At 39.7% G+C, this 21801-nt stretch overlaps 1 long non-coding RNA gene across 1 annotated transcript in view; it reads right to left on the bottom strand.

Annotated features, from left to right (window-relative positions):
- Positions 1–21801, bottom strand: part of LOC105940517 (uncharacterized) — a 25905-nt gene extending 4104 nt beyond the window's left edge. Inside the window, exons 1-2 of the long non-coding RNA XR_001167293.2 lie at positions 21714–21801; positions 21431–21608 (exon numbers count right to left, since the gene is read on the bottom strand). This is a non-coding gene — a long non-coding RNA (uncharacterized LOC105940517). The remainder of the gene's footprint in view (positions 1–21430; positions 21609–21713) is intronic.

Genomic DNA, 21801 nt, shown 5'->3' with positions numbered 1-21801 from the left:
TGTCATTACTGCCGACGTGAATTATAATTTTACTGAATTTACGTTTACCCTTAACCAGCAGTTTTACGTTTCCCTCAGTGTCGCCTGCTCTGGCCCCTGCTGGTGTCTCTAGCTTCACATGTCTGAGAACAGAATCGCCAATTACCAGAGTTTGACCCCCAGTGGGTTTGTCGCTGAGTGGGGAAAAATGGTTAGACACATGAACAGGTTGGTGGTGTGCCTGGGGCTTCTGTTTAAGACTATGCTTCCCCCTCACCGTTTTTCCGATCATTATAATATAATTCTGGTTACTCCAAGAACCGTTTTTTAACAATGTTATGATGATCAAACTGATGATGGTATCTAATACAACTGCTGATCTACCCCAATTCAGCTGCTATATACGTGGGGAAAAGAAAGTTTTCAGGGTATATACGTGAGTAAAATGTTATTCATACATCACCTATCAAGACAAAGATCACAAAGTGATTCTCAACAACAACAAAACATTAAGAAGAAGAAAAAAAGAGTTCACTACAACCAAATCTGAAAAGATTAGTTTTTAGTTGCTTCTTAAAAGAGACCACTGAGTCTACAGATCTCAGGCTCAGAAGGGAGAGAGTTCCTGAGTCTGGGGTAACACGATGAGTGAAAAGTTACCCCAGAGTTCGTGACAGCAGATTTAGCAAATGTTGCAAAATGATCTTGAGCTTATAAATCTGCCACTGACACAAGCAAGTACTTCCTTTTTTTTCTTCATTTAATTGGAAAAGTTGTGAGCCATCAAACTTTTAAAGGAGTCTAAGCATCTACTCAGAATCTGCAGCTTTAGGTTTGCAAAATTGTATCTTAACAAACCGCAAGACCTTTGGAACAACCACCAGACAGGCAATACCAAAGTGGAGATATTTGCCTATAATACACAGCACCATGTTTGAAGAAAACCAAACACAGTATATCAGCACAAACACGTCATACGAACTGTCAGGACAATAGTGGAGACATGATGGTTTGAACTTGTTTTGCCCCCACAGGACCCTTGCACATTGCAGGCAACCATCAATTCCTCTGTAGTATTCTTAAGTATTCTAGAATCAAATGCGATGCCCTCTTTCTGACAGCTAAAGCTTAGCTGAAACTGGATGATAGTAATCCCAAGTACAGCAGCAAATCTACAACACAATGGCCACGATGACCTCAACCTAATTACAATGCTACGGTGGGACCTTAATACAATACAAATGTCTGCAAACATAAATTAGCAAAGAAAACTGGGCCAAAATTCAGAGAGACATAGGGAAAGTCATAAAAAAAAGAATTAGTTAAAGCTCTTTCTGTTAAAGGTGGTTCTCCAAACTACTGAATCATGGGCTATACTAAGTTCTTATTAGTTTAGTCCCAACTGATGGCCTTTAAAAAGATGTCTCATTCCCCAGCTGTCACATACAACATATGGATTGCATTGGTTACAGATGAATTTCTAAACTACTGAATGTTCCAGTAGGCACTGCTGGGGCAATCATCTGGAAGTGAATCAGACCTGGAACTAGCAGGTACAACAGTTTCAAATAAAACAGCAATGCAAGTATTGCACTCAATCACAATGGTCTGTATGGACGCTCACTACGCAAGACCCCATTGTTAAAGAAAAGCATGTTGAAAGTTGGTGCTTATATAATTGAAGGAAGGATGAATGGGCCAAAGACTGTGTCACTCTATGATTAATGTTCACATTCAAAGGGACTCGCCACACATAACATATCCAGGTAAATTCTGATGTGGGAACTGATCTCATGATCTTTAGTTTACAAATTCAAATACAAATTCAAATTTTATCTGTCACACACACACAACCATACACAGTATGACATGGGGGTGAAATGCTTGTAGCTGTACAATGCCCGACCATTAAATGACAGAAGAAAAGTTTTACAATATTTACAATTTACAGTTTACTACAAAAATTACAAATTAACTTGGGAATTTACAGTTAAGAATGTGCAAATAGAAGAAGAGATTATAAAGATTATAAAGATTATAAAGTATAGGAATTATAGGATTATAGGAAATGTGTGGTGGTGCGTGTGGTGACGTGTGTGAGAGTCCAGTCTTATAGTGACGTGTTTGGGAGAGTCCAGTCCTACACCTGGTTCAGGCCCCGAATAGCCTGGGGGAAGAAGCTCCTCCTCATTCTCTCTGTTTTGGCCTTAAGGGAGCGGAAGCGCTTCCCAGACCTCCATTGTTGGGATGGGAGAGGTCCATCATAATCTTCCTAGCTTTGGACTTGCACCGCTTGGTGTAGATGGACAGCAGGTCAGGGAGCTCTGATTGAATGATGCGTTCGGCTGAGCGCACCACTCTTTGCAGATCTCGTCTGTCCTGCTTGGTGCTGTTCCCAAACCAGGTGCAGATGTTTACAACCCTAACATTGATGCAAGTCTCAGTGAGTGCTTAGACTGGTCAGTCAAATTAATAATAATGGATTGCATTTATATAGCGCTTTTCTAGGCACCCAAAGCACTTTACAATTCCACTATTCATTCACTCTCGCATTCACACACTGGTGGAGGCAAGCTACTGTTGTAGCCACAGCTGCCCTTGGGCAGACTGACCGAAGCGAGGCTATTAAATGCATAGAAAAATGAATGACCACTGCTAGTCATTAAAATTAGGTCAAATTAATTCACAAGTCTATCCAGTTCTTGTGTTTAAAGATATTGTGCATCTCTTCTCTGTTATTAGGTACCTCATTATATGATATCAGTCCACTAGTATAATAGTCCTACTCCAATAGTAGACTAAAATCCTTGTTTGTTTCCATTCTTAGCATGGAGCCCCATTCAAGATTACAGGAAAGGTATGAATGGGGTTTGAACCCATGAGCTGCGATTTACCAAAGACCAATGCCTTATCACTTGGCCACCATGCCTCACTACACATTCTGCTTCACATACACTTGCACCCATATATAGACTCCTTCCCTTGAAATTTTAGCATCTCAGATTAAATCGCAGGCCAGTGACACGTGAACATGACACTGAGTGTGGGGATAAACATGGGGACAAGATAGACTGGGGAGACAAAACGACAAAACACAGAGAGATGAACATGGGAACAGGAAGGGAGAAACCATAAGCCCCTTTTCCATTAGAACAGTTGAGGCAAAAATTATTAGCCCCCCAGGACTCCTAAAACTCTTCCCAATGTTTGCAACATTGATGAAACTTGATATAATGCAACATTCACCAGTGCTATTTAATAGCTTTTGGTACATTTTGTAATATAAAATGTATTCTTAGGCTTGCTTGACATCAAATATAGCAAAAGAAATGCAGTGTTCAAAAATATTAGCCCCATGTGAATATTTTCTTTCAAAACACACCTACAGTAACCTACAGAAACCACACCTGTGCAGTCAATTGGCTTCCTTGCAACATTCAGTCAACATAAAAAGGAACGGGACACTTTAACACATGAGAGGGACTACTGTTATTCACCGTGCCAGAAACAAAGGAAATAAGTCTGGAGCTCAGAAAGAAGGGAAGGCTACACTGGCATTTCCAATTGATTCACAGTGTCTAGAACTGCTATACGTTGCATCATTGCCAAGTACAAGGAGAAAAATTCTGTAAGAAACAAACCTGGCTGTGGCTGTAAGTGCAAGATTTCAAGAACTCTGGAGAGGAAAATATTCAGAGATGTCAGCAAGTGTAACAAATGCGTTAAATACTTGTGAATTTGACCCAAAACACCTTTTCTTTAAAATTAAATATTTCATTTTGCATCTCAATCTCCTACCTATGTTATCTGAGTCTGTGTGTGTTCGTGTTTTTGTGTGCTGCGTGGTGACGTAGGCGCGTGCACGTGTGTCCCGGTCACAGCTCCTTTCAGCGTGGCCGGAGGTAAGTCACTTGCCACGTTGCTCTCAGCTAATTAAAGTTTGTTTAGACCCCAAGCTGCAATGTGAATATAGCCGAACTGCTACGTTTTGTTATTAAGAGACTCGTTCGGGGAGAGGTGTCCTGGCAGGCGCGTGACACAAACAGCTCAGACCTTTACTTCTGTGTTGCAGATGTGCAGTAAAAAGCCAAAGGCCCAGTGCTGTCTCCTGCCTCTTACTTTCACGCCAGAACACAACGCATTGACAGGCGTAACACTTGCAGACCGGTTACACAAGGAATCCTGTACATCTGCCAAGACCATTGTTGCTGACCTGGCCGACTCTTGCTGACTCTTCTGGAGTTGTTTCAAGGAACACAGTTGTGAGGGGTCTTCATGGTGGTGGGTTTCAGGACCATCAGTCCAGAAGAAGTCTAGGCTTAGGTTGTCGCTGAGTCTTCTAACAAGACAATAACCCAAAGCATACACCAAAATATTCCAACAGTTCCTCAAGGATACCAAAACCAAGATCCTGGAGTGGCCCACACAGAGCCCAGACCTCAATCCTATTGAGAATCTGTGGCGAGTGCTCAAAGTGAATGACCGTGCTCGGAAATCATGCAATCTGGACCAGCTAGAAGAATGTGCAATGGTGGAATGGGCCAAAATATCTCAGGAGACCTGTGCCAACCAATCTCTAAGATATTGTTGTCAGTTGTAGCTCAGAAAGGGTACAGTATCTTAATAGCCATGTGGCTACTAATTTTGGATGTCTCATTTTTGCCCTTTTTTGTTTCAACTCGGCGTATCAATAAAATATCCTGATTGAATTTAGGGACATTGTTATTTTGGAAACAGATACACTATAAGAATGCTCTCATTGTTAACATTTTCATATTGAAATCAAGAGTGTTGTCCAATGTCATGAGGGGGGATAATAATTTTGGTCTCAACTGTACCTACTCAGATCGACTCGGCATGGTTTGCCACTATTTTCAGGGTTTTCCATTAGGTTATAGTACCTGATATCAAGTACTTTTTAATACTTGCTCACCTCGGGTTCCAACTGATCCGAGCAAGTACTAAAATGTGACGTCATAGACTGAATGCCAGCGATTGGCTTACCAGCAGCATCACTCGATAAGTCATGAGGGCATCTCGTTCATGAAAATTAACACCGTCCTTTTTTAAACCTGGCAACAGGGGAAATGACTATATGGCTATAGGGACAGTACTACAAATTTATTAACTGAACAAGACAGGGAAGGCAGACAGCCAGGAAGACAGAACACAAACACAGGACTCACAGTCCAATCCCAGACTATATGAGTCTTCTAACATTATGTTTCTCAACATAAACTTTTTTCATGTTTGATAAACATCGCAGTCACTCAAAATAAATATTACAACTACATTAATGTTTAAAATTATAACTATACAGTTTGGGGTTTTTTGCAGGCCAATAAAAATGCCATGGGGAAAAAACACTCTGAGGCACAGCATCTTGCACATAAGCAAATTTGTTTGGGTAGACCTTTGCTTTTTCCCTCTTTTGAATATTTACTATTAATTAGAGCAGGGCGATATGGCCAAAAATATTTATCACGATATATTTGAAAATTTGCGATAACGATATAACCGACGATATAATTGATGCGAGACAAAATACAACTCCACAACATTACTAGCGCAAAAAGACAACCTTCCATTTATTTTCACATAAACAAGAAGCTGGTTTTTATGTACATTAAAGCTTTATAAAAATGTAACAGTGCAAATGCAAATTCCTTGCTGAAAGTTTAACCAAAAGGCATTTCCAGTAGAAATGGGCTGACATATCCTGAGCATAACCATGTATAATATCCACTGAAGTTAAAAAGAGGTGCTTTCAACATTAAACTGTAGTGTGCAGTATGCATTTTTCGGACCATAAGGTGCACGGGATTATAAGGCACATTAAGCGAAACAAAGCAGTCAGATAAATCAAACTTTATTAAACTCATTCTTCTTGCTTCCTCCACTTCTGTACCATTGATTCATTAATGTTGAATTCTCTGGCAGCTGCTCTATTCCCATGTTGTTGCAGTATATTAATGACTAACCTCGCATTGTGGATGGATTATCTCAGTTGTTCTCCTGACTGAAGTTTGGTCCGTTTACAGCATCCTGCCATGCGATTGCATTTGTCTCTAACCATGAAGAACCTTCACGTTAACTTTAATAAGTGGAAAAGTGTTAGTGTTCGTCCTCCAGCTTCACTGTTTATGTTATGCTAACATAGCTGTGTCGCTAGCGATCACGTAGCACATCATTATATACCAGCTAGCCCAACTTCAGTAACCCTACAAACATCACTGCTGTTTAGTTTCCTGTCTTCATTTATGTTGGAAGTGATAGCAGAGCTGCACGTTTGATTTTTTTCAGAAATCTCTCCGTCAGAACATGCAATATCATGCTTAGGTAACTAGCGAAACTAGCGAGCTAACTTCCGCTAGCTTCCTGCTAACTTCTAACTCCGTTAAATGTAATAACTTTTGTTTTCATGGATGCCTGGAAGTTAAACTTTATAGTTACACCTGGTAAAGCAGCAATGCTGATCGTTTTATTAAAGATGAAAAAATTTAGACAGTTTTTAACTCTAAGTGATGCTGCAGTGTTGTTTGACCTGAAGCATACGGAGTTTAGGACCCAGATTACTCCCAGATTTAAGAGCATCTTAGTCCGACAAATATGACAATAACAACGGCCGCTTGCATGTTCTGCAAAAAAATGTGCTTTGTTGTGTATCTGACAGACAAACACCAAACCAGTTCCACATCACGGAAGTTGCACCATTTTTACAAACCAATTCTGGTTCATCTGTTTCACTCAACAATCGGCCATGTGCGTATGAAAACAAAGGCACCGCGCATGCGCGTTTTACTCCCATTCTATCGCGATATTTCATTTTCCTATCGTTGCCTAACATTATACCGGTATTACCGTGAACGGTATAATATGGCCCAGCCCTACTATTAATCATTAATAAGCATTTCTTATCTGATTACTTGACTGAATAATTGATACTAAATTAGAATAAACTCTTCATAGCACATAGAGTTCATAGCAGGGGCCCACAGAACTTTCAGGATCTGAAGACTGTTTGTGTAAGAATGGGCCAAAATGACACCTGAGCCACACAAGTCGATGCCAGTTCAGTAGACAGCAGTTTCACACTTGACCTCAACACCTTAACAAATTTTGTAATGTGGGATTGTATTTTCTAGCAGCATTACAGGAAACATTACAGATAACATTCAAAACTACAAGTAAAAGACCTGAAGTATTTTCAACTATCAATTATCAAGTTACAGCTGACTCTCAGACTTTCTAGTCTCAAATGTGAATACCATGGTTCAGCATATTGCATCTTCACATCTAATTCTTAAATATGTAATTATGCGACTTATGCCTAACTTAATTTCTCAAACAAAGAACTAGGGGTGGGCGATATATCAAATAAACTCGATGTATTGCAAGTTTTTTCTATGTACGATGGTTTAAATCAGCGGTCCCCAACCCCCGGGCCACGGAACGGTACCGGTCCGTGAGTCATTTGCTACCGGGCCACGAGAGTGAGACTCGGATGTGAAATGTATGGTTTTCAGGGTTTTTATCGGATTTTAGCGTTATTTTGTTATCGTTTTTTTTTCGTTAACTCTGTTTTCCCGGGTCTTTTCATGTGTGTTATGAATAAATCTTATTTTTTTGGGTACCGGTACTAGTTTTATTTTGTTGTATTTATCCGCGACACCTTAAAGGCCGGTCCGTGAAAATATTGTCGCGCACAAACCGGTCTGTAGCGCAAAAAAGGTTGGGGACCGCTGGTTTAAATGGCTTTATCGCAGCCATTAATTATAAGTCGCCATGGAAATATAAGCCGTCTTGGGTCAACAGACACAACAACACTGGACTCAGTGGTTGCTTTTAAAAAACAGCTAAAAACTCATCTTTCTAAACTTGCTTACTTTTACTTACTTACTTACTTTTGCACAGATATAACCAGAGCCTTGTTGTCTCCTCTCTATATATACTGTACTGTATAGTTTGTATAGTGTGCTTCTTTTTAAGTCAAGCTACTAGAGGTGAAGTGACTGTTCCCTTAAAGTTTGTTTTCCCTTCTATCTTATATCTGTATTTTATCTGTTTTGATTTTATATACTGTTTTGTTTGTTTGTTTGTTTGTTTGTTTGTTTGTTTGTTAATTAGTTAGTTTATTTGCTTGTTTTAATCAATTTTAAATCATGCTTTTTATTTGTTCTTGTTTCTAATGTCTCTGTAAAGCACTTTGAATCACCTTGTTGTTGAATTGTGCTATACAAATAAACTTGCCTTGCCTTGCCTTGCCTTGCCTTATACCCAGGGACTGCTCTGATCCTTTCTATTGAAGCTTGATGGATTAAAGCAGGGGTGTCAAACTCAAATACACAGTGGGCCAAAATTCAAAACTGGAACAAGGTCGCGGGCTAACATTAATATTTACTGAAAAAAAAAATCTTCCTCCAGATTTAAGAATGAATCTCTTCTTATGGACTCAAACAAGTTTTCCAGAGAATTATATCATGCCTTATATAGATCCTTTGTACTCTACTGCAGCACTCAGAGCACTTTATACATTACATGTGTGTTCGCAGGTCAATAAAAAATGTACATAGGACAGTAAAATCCTGAGGCACACCATCTTACTTTTCAGCAGCAACAATTTTGTGCATCAAAGCACACTATTGCTAATTAATAAAATCATTTTTAAAGGAACAATTGATACTAAAATATAAGAAACTGAGAACACAAAATCCTGAGCTCATAAAATGGCTCAAGGAACCAGATCTTAAAAAATTGACCAAAATCAAACCTGAGCAATGCCAGGGATGGAAATTACCACATGCCACTGTAAATTTATGAAGTGGTGTTTAACGTCTTAATGCATGCTCAATCATCCAGGTCAGTAAATCTCCAAAAGTTGATTCTGTTCATCTGGACGTAGCGTTTTCAGTGTAGCTGGGTTGGTGGTTTTTCGTTTTTATGGGCCGATGGTTTTTTTTTTCCGTTTTTTTCTTCCGTAACGGTATAAACACTGAAAGGTGGTGGATTGGCCAGATGAAGGGAGATGTGTAAAAATAACTTAGTTGTTTGGTGGTGGCTATTGCGGAGCTTCCACAGATTCAGTAACATTAGCAAGTGGTGGAGGCCAGCAGGTGCAACACGCTGGCAGGTGGATGACGGAAAGGCAGGAGGAGCAGAGACCTGAGGTGGTGAACTGAACTTCAGGTAAGAATTTATGACCTGCAGTCTATCTGGGTCAGATATAAACCAAGTTTAGGTGGAGTTTATCTTTGTTGTGCTGACTTTTTAGTCGTACTGCGTGCTAGCTAGCATGACGGAGTTTATATACAGCTGGGCGGGTGCTATGATATTACTGATGTTGAACTTGTTTTATCTTATTTTATTTATAAGGTTAGTTATTAGAGTTGCCAACTGTCCCGTAAAAAATGGAATCGTCTCGTATTGAGGTGAAAAGGAACAGTTTGTCCCGTACTTCAGCTACAATGAAAAAGGCACAAAGCTGGAGTTATTCTGTGTCTTTGCTGCACAGCTGCCTCTTCTTCTCTCATCCTCTCCCCTCTCTCTCCTGTTTCTACATCAATCATGAAACTGATCAATAATCAGCTGATCGGCTTTTCTCTCTTATTTATCGCCCACTTTGCCCCAGAAAGAGGAAACCAGCAGATGTCGCGCTAAACAACAGCAGCATGTTTAAGCTTGATCAGCTGTTGTTAGAATTTATTTAATATTAATTTCTAGTATCAGCTGATGTTTGCTGGAGCCACAGCTGTAAAGCTGCTGGTCATGATATCGGTTTGGATATGTGGTGAGAGGGAAACATGAAGATGAAACCAGGAGATGTCCTTACTGAATCATCAGAGCTGAACAGGTGATGGAGAAACAGGTTTACCTTTTAGGTGACATGAATGAGTTGAAGGGAAGTTATGAACTGTTTCTGAGAGACAAATAACACCAGGATCCTTTTTTAGGTAGCTGACAGCTGGTAACTGTGCAGGTGCGGATCTAGCAAAGCGTTGCCAGGGGTCCATGTAGGGAATTAAAAGGGAAAGGTTGGCACAAAGAAATACTTTTCTTTGTTATGTCATTTAAAAACTTTGAATAAATAATTATCTGAAAACAAATGTTTTCATCTGATGTAAAATATAGAAATCCATTATTGTACATAGTAATTTTTTTGAGGGTCCCAACATAATTTCTTCAGAACTAAGTATTGGATATGATGCCAGTATTTTCCCACATTTTCTAGATACTGCACCAGTACTGTGTGTAAAATGCCATCAAAAAGTCAATTAAGTTTTATTCTTTCTCACCTGTCTTTCTGTCTCCTTTCACTTATTAAAGGTTGCCATGTTAGAAAAAATATTTTGCCCTGCCATGCTGTTTATTGATGTGGCAAATGAATGCTTTATGAAAATATATCTAAATCTGTCATCAGTAATCAGTAGGGATGGGTGACATAAACGGTAGTAACCAGACCGAAAAGCAGCGCACATTTCGGTGCTTTATTTCGGTGCTTTTTTTTCCTGAGCTGTGATACACTTTAGATTCTAGCCAATCATTTTACGTTTCCGAGGATAGTAGGCGGGGCCAGGTACGTACGTTCTGTTAAAGCAGAGCTACAGATTAAAAATGCCCAAGGCGAAGCGGTTAAAAGTCTGGCTGTACTTCATAGCAAAATATGCAAACTCAGCAGCCTGCAACAAGTGCTTTAAGCTGATACTGTGATACTGTCAAAGGAAGTAACACCTCGAATCCGATGAAACACCTGGCAACGCATAGCGTTTTTTTTAAAAGCCCAGAAATGCGCCGTATTTGATAGCTTGCTGCGAGACCTCACATCGAGCACATCTACTGCGGGTGGGTTGCCTGTTATGCAACATCCCCCAAAAACACGAAGAGGAGAGTCCTGGCCCCTAGCCCTGCCAGTGTAGCAGAAATGATGACGGATGATGATGGCAGCAGCCGTTCTTCTCTGCGTGAGTAGTTTAATGTTGTTCGTGTGTAATTTACGTTGAGTAGGCTAACCACGTTATTACATTAATGCATGTAAGGTGAACTAGCAAACATCATCATAGCTACATGCGGCTGTCCTCTTGTTTGATGGCAGATACTCCCTTCACCCTGGCTAAAAAGGCTAAAATGACCAAAGAAAAAGTGGGAAACAGTTAAACATGAGAGGTTTTTGGACAAAGTTTGTGTTTTTTCCATTGATTAAGCACTGCTTCCAGCCAAGAGTGACACCATATATGCCCCATAGCTGCAGAAAAGGCTAACATTGTTATATTTTTACAAAAAACAGCTGAACATGAGAGGTTTTTGGACCAATTTTGTGTTCTCCATTCTTTAAGCACCGGTTTGAGCACCGTTTGAGCACCGGCACTGTTTCAAAAGTACCGGTTTGGCACCGGTATCGGATAAAACCTAAACGATACCCATCCCTAGTAATCAGTAATGATCATGTCTCACCTCTAGTCTTCTCTGTCTTAATTTCAGGTTTTCACCATGTGTTGTAGATAGTTCAGGAGGTTAACTCGACCAAGCAGTCTACTTTCAGGTACTGTTTAGAATACCAGAATAGGGAGGATGGTGTAGGTTTAAGTTTATTAGATTGATACATATGTACCAGCAAGACAGTGTACATCACTGTGACAACGGCGTTTGTTTTCATTCAAAGTCTTTATGGTTTTTCCTTTAATACCTGGTGGGCCGGTCTCTAGTCAAAATGCCCGGGAAGATTTTTTGTCCCAGTCCAGCCCTGGTGTACACGACTACCCAAATGAGTCACCCACTGCTATGTTTAGAAAAAACGTACAAAGGATTGATGTACTGACCTGATTTTCTGGACCCAAAGACTACCTTCAACTACTAGACCATGTACAACAACAGCCACATAGAAAATATCCTTTCACATGTAGCATGTGTAAGTTTGCCCCATGAATACTAAAGGTATGGATCAGGATTGAAGACCTAGACCCACGCCTTTTCACTTGGCTGCCATGCCACATTTGGCTTTACTGCAGTCACATAGTGACAGTCATGGAAGTGCTTCCTGAGGCCTACAGCTATCATTGCTCCTCCTGTTTGGTCATCAGGAAACTAACCTGTCTACAGACATCAACTGCAGATTGCACAGTCTTTAATTCAGTGTACTGTTAGGCTCACACAGGGATCACATATGCAGTGTAGTATGCTATGATTTCCTTCAATATTTTGACCCAAAACTCGTAATATAAACACGGCAACTCAACTTGTGTAAAGTACTTTCGACTGGGCGTTGTGCACCTGGAGTTGAGTTTTTTGACCAATGCATGAAACCATGTATTAAAAAATGTCAGCTATTATCATCGTAGAACTTTATTATATGGCACCCGTTCTTATGTTCTTATGTTTGAGTCTAAAGGCTAATTTTTAGCACAGGAGACTCCTTTTTCCTTCTGATTTGTAAACTCTCTCCATAATCTTTAAATATTACTTAGTGGCAGAAGACTTTTGCTGCATCGATGTCTGTGTTTAATATCATCATCCAATATAATTTTTTCATATCGCACAGATCACGGTTTCATTTCCTTCCATTTTCCTTGTTTGTCAGTTGAGACCTTTTTCTGGTCATCAGTTCTTCCTGCGACAACTGCAACACATCTGAGGGGTATTTTCACTATCAGCTCTTTTTCTTAGTTATAACAGAAGGAGGACTTTGCCTCAAGTGTCTCTGAAAAATGTTTGCTATCTTGTTTGAATTTTCTTCCACAATTTATAAAGTATTTATGAAAACCCTTGAATGAGTCTGTGTCTCACTCACTCGCGAATATATTGTTTTGAAAATAACTGACCAATGGAGCAGCAGAGAGGAACTGCAACATGCAAACAGAAAATAACAATATGTAAAGAACAAACTAACCTCACAACATTTATATGCAGCTGGGGCTTCCTGTTTGAGACACCTGACTAAAACTGAAACCTCTTTTGGTTTTGAGAAACTTCTGCAGCACAGCAGCTTCTCACTGACTCTAAAATATCTGACAATGTGAGGACAGTGAACTTTGTTTCTGAGTCCCAATTGAACCACCCTACCATGTTTTACTAGGGACTCTCCCTCTGACTCACTGTTGTTAACGGTTAACTTAGCAGGTCGTGAGTCACTTCTTCTTCCCTGTTTGACAGCATGGAATTACCTCAGTACCAAAATACTTTTTTCTTTGCAGTAAAATCTAGCATCTCAGTAAGCTGTTATTACAAATGTAAAACATCAAAAGTATCACTGACACACACAATAAATGTTGCCTTAGATTTCTTTTAAAAATGTGACACAAACACTCTCTCTATCAAGTAGATGCCAAAAAAGGCAAATAAATCTACAAGAAACTGGACAAGTGAAGGACAAAATAATTTTGAGGCCTAAAAGATTAACTATATACAGGAAGATTATCTGAAAGTCATGTCATCAAAAAAATGGAAAGAGATCCAACACAGACCTGACACAGGACCTGAGAGATGCACCTGGCTCTTCAGTTGATCCAACTACTGTTCACTCAGTGAAAGTCCTTCTTAAGGAAGAGGAAACGGGGAGACAAAGCTGAGGTGTGCTAAACTACCCAAGAACTGGACTGAAAGTCAGTGGCAACAGCTCTGATGGAGTAATGAATCCAAACCTTGAACCTTGTGTTCAAGTTTTTCTCAGAAGGTAGGGAGAAGTTCAAGTGAGAGCTACAATAGTGAATGTCTGCAGCCACGTGTACAAAATGTCTGAGGAACTGTCATGGTTTGGGCTGCATTACAACCAGTGGTGTTTAGATCTTATAAAAATAGATGGAATTATGAACACAGAAAAGTAGCATCAGATTTTGATCCATCATGCAATGCCAACTAAAAAAGTTCTATTTTTCAGCATGAAAATGATGCCAAACACACTTCCAGTGCAGTAAACAAAACCCAGGTAGAAAAATACACAGTCACTGTCACGGTATGACAGTTCTCCGCGGCTGACCTCCTCGCTATGCTTGTGTTTGTTGTTTCTGTTAGTGTCTCCCTCTTTTTTTCTGTCTCCCTGTGTTTTTGCTTATCTCTCGCTCCCGGAGAGAGAGTTTAGGTTGCGACCGCTCAATCCATAAGTGTCTAGCGCTGGAGGTAACTGCACCTTGAGGTAGCTGTAGCTCAGGCGGCAGAGCAGGTCATCTACTGATTGGAAAGGTGGTAGTTCGGTTCCTGGATTCCCCTAGTCTGTATGCCAAATATCCTTGGGCAAGATACTAACCCCAAATTGCTCTCCCTTGTCTTGTTAGATTTGATTTGTCCCAGCTGTGTTCCCCATCCCCATATTATTCTTGAGTGTACTCATGTCCTCTGTCCTCTTTTCTTCAGTGTCAGGTTGTCTGTTGGTCTCGTCATGGTTCCATACTTACACATCTCAAGGGTTTGGTCCATGTTCAAGTTTTTGTTCGTCTTTTGTGTTTAGCATTTAGTTTTTCCCAGTTCAGTTCTACTTAGTTTCTCCCCAGTGTGTTGTGCTTTTTGTTTTTGTACCTTTTTTCAGCCTAATTAAGCAGCTCGCCTTTGGTTATAAGTTTTCTTCTTCTTCGCCTTCATTAGCTGTGCGGCTTACCATCAGAAGAGCGACCTATTTAGCAGTGTGGCTAAGCTCCGGTCGACACTGGATCATTGAGTCAATCCTCGTCAGTACGGCCGTGATTAATTGTGTTTGAACCTCGCTTATTGTTTAGAATTGCCTGCCATCATGTGTGTTTTTACATCAGGAATTGGAAACGGAGAGTGTCTTTTTACAAGAGTGGATCCGCGGGAGAAGTACAAGAGAGGAGCCACAGGTCGGAGCACGAGCACAGGATTGTTTGGAACTGTTTTACACTACACAGACACTCGCAACGTCGAGAGACATTTCCGGGACCTGCCTCAGAGAAGCCACAGAATTAATGAACTGTATATATCCTTCAACTTACTTACTGTAAATAAATTCACTGTTTTTTCCTGTTTTGGGTTTTTTTTTTCGCTTTTCCCCTACCCATCCTTGACAATGAAGCACTACCAATCATAGATTGGCCTCCCCCAGAGACTTCAACATTACTGAAGCAGTGTGGAATCCTCTTGACGGAGAACAGAACAAAAGGGAACTATTCCTAAAGACTACTTAACCCTCTGGAGTCTGGGGTATAATTGGCCATTTTTTAATTGGCTTGCCTTGTGTGGTATCACTTTTTCCAATGCAGTTTTTTGTACAATTATTTAAAACTACTTACAGAAGATTTATGGCATTATTTTAGTGCCTCTATTCTGAGCGCACCTAAAAGAAAGTTTGCAAGCACAAATGTTGCATGTTGAGGAGAAAATTATTTTGAGCGAACAAAATTCATTGCTGCGTGCAAAAATCGGTGTTTGCGATTATCCATATACACACACAATAACAGCTCCTCTCGCTCAGTTGTTGGCATTTGCTCTTCCTCAGATCTGCTTTGTGCGCTCACAGACATCTGCAGACCTGCTCTAAGTGTGTCGTTTGCTCACAACATCTCTGCTTAGTGCGCACTCAACTCTCTGTACACCGTTGTAAGTGTGCCACAAAACCAAACAATCACAGACTTGGATGCAAAAAATTCTGATTGACTGCTTTGTTCTCCAATCACCTCGCTAGCTACTGTAGCCAAACCCAGGCAAATATCCCAGAATGCATTTTGTCCAAAACTCAAATGAGGCAGTTGGGGAGGAACGCAGAGTGGCGGAGTTTGAAATATTACTCTTTCTGGATCACAAAATAATCTTTTAAGATATTTTTTAAGGCGAGAATGGTGCTGTGTAAACGGTCCAGTTATGAAGCTGAATTTTAATCTTAGCAAAACCGATTTACTCAGGAACAAATCAAACACTGGAATAAACCAAACATGAACATTTAAAAGGTACCTAATTGATTTATATATCATGTATATATCATATTTTGTTTTGGTTTTTTGTTTGTTTGTTTTTAAATTATTTATTTATGCAAGTTTCATTTTTTTTACACATTCACAAACAGCGGGACAGAGGAACACAGACAATAAAGACAACAAAAAGAAAGTCAACACCAAAGAGCAGGAAAAAAACAAACAAACAAAAAACAAAACAACAACAAAACAGCAACAAAAAACAAACAAACAGACCCCACAACAGGGTACACGGTAGGGCTGCTCAATTAATCGAATTTTAATCACGATTACGATCTGGGCTTTCAACGATCATTAAAAATGACTGAGCCGATTATTAGCCCCTCCCTCGTTTATCCGCGGCACCTTAAAGGCCGGTCCATGAAAATATTGTCGGGCATAAACCGGTCCGTGGCGCAAAAAAGGTTGGAGACCGCTGATTAAGAGGACCCGAGGGAAGCTCGGAAAGCTAAGCAGAAGTTATTTGGAGAGTGACTGCCGTTGGTTGAAAAGAGAGTTTAAAAAAAAAAAAACTTCAGTGGTGTTGCACACTATTTTATATTATTTTTTAAAGTCATTGTTAACCCTTTAAAGCCGGTCAGAGCAGCACGCTCCGTTTTGCGTAACTATTGTTAAATCCCTGTAGAACCTGAACCATGTAAGCTAGCGCAATAATTTGTTTTGCATATGAAACCGGAGGAGTTGTACTTACATCTTATGCCATCAGCTTGTCCTCGGTCACGGTTTCGTTCCACATATAGCTTTGCAAAAATTGCATAAAAAGCGCTTGCAGGAACAAAAACATAATATTCCAGAAACACGCTTTGCCGTTCCTATCAGCTGTTCGTAACACTTCCCACAGTGAAATGATGCACATGCTGTTTTCTTTCCAAATTTGCATCATAGGATTGTTTTTTGTTTTTCCTGCAGTATATAAAAATTGCTGTATCTCCAAAATAAAACTATGAGGACACTCAAAATAAATTTCCTGTGGTGGGAAACTATTTTTTGCAACTTTATTGTATTTAAAGTTTTGAGGGATAAGCCTCTTAAATTTCTCCAAATAGAAATATATGTAAACAAAACAAAAGCAATTTTCAATTTTTTTTGTAGTTTATTGCACTTTTTTGCAATTTATGTAATTACTATGGACTTAATGCATACATATTATTAAAATATGGGCTATAACAGTTGTATTGATGTATAGCAACTTGAAATGCTCCCACAAATGGCACTACAGCATGTAAAAAAATTATATAAGCTCTGGTGGACTTGGTTCTATAGTAGGTCTTAAAGAGTTAAATAAATATCCTCAAATAATCGTGATCTCAATTTCAGTGAAAATAATCGTGATTATCATTTTTGCCATAATCGAGCAGCCCTAGTACACGGCCAGCACTTATTTGTAATTCCTAATTTGTAAGTACCAAAAACAGCAGAGAAGACAAAAGCAAATGGTATACATGTCAAACACCAATCCACATTGAAGATCGAATCCAGAGATTGCCAGGAGGAGCCGATTCATAACAGTTATGGGCAACAGCTCAGAATGATAACAGTTAAGACAATGTGGTCAGGACCCAGGGTGTGGACTGTCCTTGTTAATGTGGTCTATAAAGGGACCCCATATCTTCCTGAACTTCTCCATGGAATCAGACGTAGAGAACCGAATTTCTTCCAGGTATAAACAGGAGACCATCTCCTCGAGCCACCTCTTGAAGCAGGGAGGGGAGGCAGATTTCCACTCCCCCAGAATCAGACGTTTGGCAATAACCATACCAAACATGAGGGCCTGTTGCACAGCAAAGGGAAGTGCCAAGGAGTTGCTGTAGCAGCCCAGGATCACCATAAGACAGTCAGGATACAGTTGCCTGTAGTAAACAATGCTATAGAAACTAAAAATATAAAAAATCCAAAAGGCTGTAAGCGTAGAACAGAACCAAAAAAGATGGCCAAGAGATCCGTCCACAAGTTTACATTTATCATATTTGGGGGAAACGTTAGGAAAAATCTTGTTCAATTTGGTTTTGGAATAGTGCAGTCTATGGACAACCTTAAACTGAATTAACTGAAGCCGGGCGTTAACAGAGCATAGTTTTATCGGGCTTAACACTTCAGCCCATAAATCGTCAGAGATAACCAAACCAGTGTCTCTTGACGAAGCCTCTTTAATATGGCAAGAGGGGGCTGCCAAAGAAAAAAGATTAACAAGCTGAGAGATTAAGTGTTTTGAGTTGGGAGGTTCGTTCATTATATTGTAAAAGACATGCTGTATGGGGATAGTATCTAAATTTGAGAATGCTTGCTTGACATAATTCCTAATTTGTAAGTACTGAAAAAAATGACTTGTAGGGAGGTTGTACTTTGTCTGAAGTTGAGCAAAAGAAGCAAAATGATTGTCAATATAAAGATCCTCTATAGCAGTCAACCTTTTAACAGGCCATTGTTTGAAAGCAGCATCCATTGTACTAGGCTTAAAGGTAGGATTGTGGCAGATCGGGGCAAAAGTTGGCATTTCCGGGAGGTTCAAGATTCTCTTGATTTGATTCAATATTTTTATAGAGTTGCAAAGAATAAAGTTATTACATGATGGTGTACTTTTAATAACCAGTTTTGAAAATAAGATCGTTGGCAAGGATGCTCCAGTGCGCTCGATAGCGGTGCTAAGCTCCATTTCGAGCCATTTAGAGCTGGACCCGCATTCCACAGCATCACCAACTATAGGCAGATTCCAGAAGACCCAGGCTCTGGCATTACAGGCCCAGTAATAATGTTTGAAAACTGGAAGGCCCAGACCACCCTCGTCCGTGGGCTTTTGCAAGTGAGACTTCGAGATGCGGGGGGGCTTGTAGGCCCAAACAAAAGGCATGATAATGGCATCCAACGCTTTGAAAAAGGAAGACCTGAGAAAAATAAATTAATAAAATTAATAAAGAACCTTGAACCTTGAAATAGAAACGTTCTGGAATAGGTACGTGAATTTAGGGAGCACAACCATTTTGATTATATTGATACGGCCAATCATTGAAAGTGGGAGACGTTTCCATTTATCTATCATACACTTGAGCTCATCAGTTAGAACCGAATATTAAGCCTGAAGAGGAGTTTTGAGTTCCTAGGGATGTTAATACCCAGGTATGAAAAATAATCCTGGGAGACCTTAAAGGGCAAACTAGACGACTTTAAAGGACTCCCACAAAACAGAGCCTGAAACTGCACCGTTATCATTGAATTGTAAAAATTCTGCAATTTTAGTAGATAGGTAATCCGTAAAACAGTCATTTAGATATAAAGAGGGGTTGAATTTCTCCCCAGTGAAGTGTCTTGCCCAAGGACACAATGACCGAGACTGTCCAAGCCAGGGCTCGAATCGGCAACCTTTCGATTACAAGGCGACCTCCCAACTCTTGAGCCACGATCGCCCATAACTAAAAAACTGTGATAAGTGGAACTAATCACTTTCGAAATAAGCCTGGAATCAATAAGAAATAGTTAATTCTACTGAAACTGCCATGGACAGGGGAGAAAAAAGAGTATTGCTTTTGTAACGGATGCTGGTGCCTCCAAATGTCAACCAAGCCCAAAGATTTAGTAAGAGTATTGAGTACAGAAACAGCTCTCAAAGTTGGGGCCAGGGACACAGAGGACCTATCCAACAATGGATCAAACTAACAATTAAAATCACCACCGATAATGATATTATGGTCATTGTATTGTGAGACGAGATTGAATATTTTACTAAAGAAGTCAGGGTATATATCATGTTTAACGAAAGACCATATATGGATAATCGCAAACACTGAAATACATTTCTTGCACACAGAAATGAATTTTGTTCACTCAAATTAAACTTCTGTTTGCTCAAAATAATTTTCAACATGCAACATTTGTGCTTGCAAATTTTTTTATGTGCGCTCAGAATAGAGGCACTAAAATAATGCCATAAACATTCAGGTGTCACAATAAAATGCCACAAAAATTATTTGTGCAGTTCCTATTTCCCATCCACAACACGACGGAGGAGCAGATCACAGGCATGACACAATTTTTCAATGGGTTGGTGCACTTTCCCACTGGTGAGAAACATGTATGTTTTTTTTCACTTGTCCTTTAAAATTCAAATTTTTACCAATTATTTCTGCACTACACATGGTGAGAATATTCAGGAAAAAACATGGTGTAAATTATTTATCATAACTCTGTCTTTACTTGGTCTATCAACACAATTAAAAGACTGTTATACAGTTTAAAGTCCACACTTTCAACATAGAGACTAAAGCATGATTCATCTTGCTGATATGTCATCTTAAATTGGTGATGTGATTTTATTGCGCCAGTACCTCAGTCGACACCAGAGGGTTAAAGAAATTATAGGAAAGCTTACCTAAAAGAGTCCAAGCTGTGTTGAGGAATGAAGGTGGTCATATCAAACTCTGTATAAACTCTGTATGTAAAATGTTTACGCATCTTTCAAGTGATTACTGCACCTATACCCATTGTCCTCAAGACTTTTGCACAGTATTGCATATATATTTCAAAATAAAACAAATACAACGAAAACCCCCCAAAAGTTGATTCTGTTCATCTGGATGTAGTGTTTTCAGTGAAGAAACGTTTCGTCACGCATCCAAGTGACTTCTTCAGTCTCAGCTGACTGCAGGTTTCTCCAATCTTATAAACAGTACATTTGCACAATGGGTGAAACTAACACTACTGAATGAACAACTGGTTGTGACATCAGTTCATTTATCATTAATATACAAATTGTCATGACCACTGATCAACAACCGCTACGTCCAGATGAACAGAATCAACCTTATTGGATTTACTTATCTGGTTGATTGAGCATGCATCAAGACAGCCCAGTGGAAAACTGAAAGCACTGCCTCCATTCATGTGATTGTTAGAAATCTTAGGTTTTTAGCTAATCCATCTAGCTAAAATTCTGCACAGAAACAAATGAGAAACAGAGTAAATATGTTTAGGGAACTAAGTAATAGAAAATATAAAGAGATAATTACCAACTAATAAATGAATAAAAACAAGGTTAATAAAAGATTGACAAGCACATTACACCACAGATGTTACATTATGCAAATTATTAACAGCATACATCCCCTTTCAGTGCATTGAACGGGACATCCCTTTTGGCAGGTTTGGACTTCCATACCTTGCGCCTGTTTTACCGGTCTGTTACGTTTCCAGTTGTATGGCTCGCTGTGATTTGAAAGTCATATAATAAAACGGGTTTTTTACTTGTCCTAGAGATGTGTCAAAGCGACGAGGGTGTCTGGTCTTTAAGAGGTTTTCTGAGACTTTATTCAGAATGTAGTCCCCTTAAAAAGTTGTACGTTTACGAGACAAACAGGGATTAAACATAAAACGACTGTTAAAAAATCCCATACCTGCTCCAGTCGGCGAGTAGAAGTGAATCACTCAGACTCGTGAAAGGTTGTCCGACTGAAAAAGCCCGGAGCCTAAAATGGCTGCTGTGAGCCAACAAATTTACCCAAAAACACCGAAAATAGTCGGCTTGCTACTCCAGAAATATGACTCGTACTTACAAGTCAAGATGCGGCTACGTCTTTCCTGTTCACAACCACAGTGACTCGGTTCTTTATCTTCCTCCTCTTCCTCCTCACTCTGTCTCGCTACATATGGGGCTGCAGACCGCTTTCCGTTTTCTCACCAAGGAGACACACTCAAAGTCACCCCGAGCATCTGTGGAAAGCATTAATGAACCTACAAAAAAAACCCCAAAACAATTTAATCCATAAACGTTTCAGTTCAACAAGATTTAGGTACATTTAAAGTTATTCCAAGTGTTTTATGATGGAAAAAACCCACCGACTCCTTAATAAACAGCCTGAGGATAAAGTCAGTCTGAGCTCTCCAGATTAACTCAGCAGGCAGCAGCTTTCCACCCTCTAACGTT

This window comes from Maylandia zebra, linkage group LG3 (assembly GCF_041146795.1).
Source record: "Maylandia zebra isolate NMK-2024a linkage group LG3, Mzebra_GT3a, whole genome shotgun sequence".
Classification (NCBI taxonomy): domain Eukaryota; kingdom Metazoa; phylum Chordata; class Actinopteri; order Cichliformes; family Cichlidae; genus Maylandia; species Maylandia zebra.
Note: the sequence above shows the minus strand (reverse complement) of the source record. Positions and strands in the feature narration are given on the sequence as shown.